The sequence below is a fragment of the Sinocyclocheilus grahami genome, unplaced genomic scaffold (assembly GCF_001515645.1).
Source record: "Sinocyclocheilus grahami isolate Dianchi unplaced genomic scaffold, SAMN03320097.WGS_v1.1 scaffold1194.1, whole genome shotgun sequence".
Taxonomy (NCBI): domain Eukaryota; kingdom Metazoa; phylum Chordata; class Actinopteri; order Cypriniformes; family Cyprinidae; genus Sinocyclocheilus; species Sinocyclocheilus grahami.
The window spans coordinates 23,355-23,913 of record NW_015506373.1 but is presented as its reverse complement, the minus strand read 5'-3'; positions in this window follow the sequence as shown (position 1 = coordinate 23,913).

Here is a 559-nt window from a genome sequence, read left to right as displayed (position 1 = left end):
GTCTTTCTAAATCATACCCATTCTATTGAATTTGCCACAGGTTAACGCCACTCGAAGAGTAGTAACATCTACAAGTGATATATGAATGCTCCTGAGCAAAATTTCAAGTGTCCCAGAAAAGGGTTTTAATAGGGTTTGAATCTTTATTTTGTGACATTATTACGAGAAACTAAGTCATTATTACGAGAAACTAAGTCATTATTACGAGAAAGTGTCTCATTATTACGAGAAACTAAGTCATTATTACGAGAAAGTTTCTCATTATTACGAGAAACTAAGTCATTATTACGAGAAACTAAGTCATTATTACGAGAAAGTGTCTCATTATTACGAGAAACTAAGTCATTATTACGAGAAAGTTTCTCATTATTACGAGAAACTAAGTCATTATTACAAGAAAGTTTCTCATTATTACGAGAAACTAAGTCATTATTACGAGAAACTAAGTCATTATTACAAGAAAGTTTCTCATTATTTACGAGAAACTAAGTCATTATTACGAGAAACTAAGTCCTTATTACGAGAAAGTGTCTCATTATTACGAGAAACTAAGTCATTA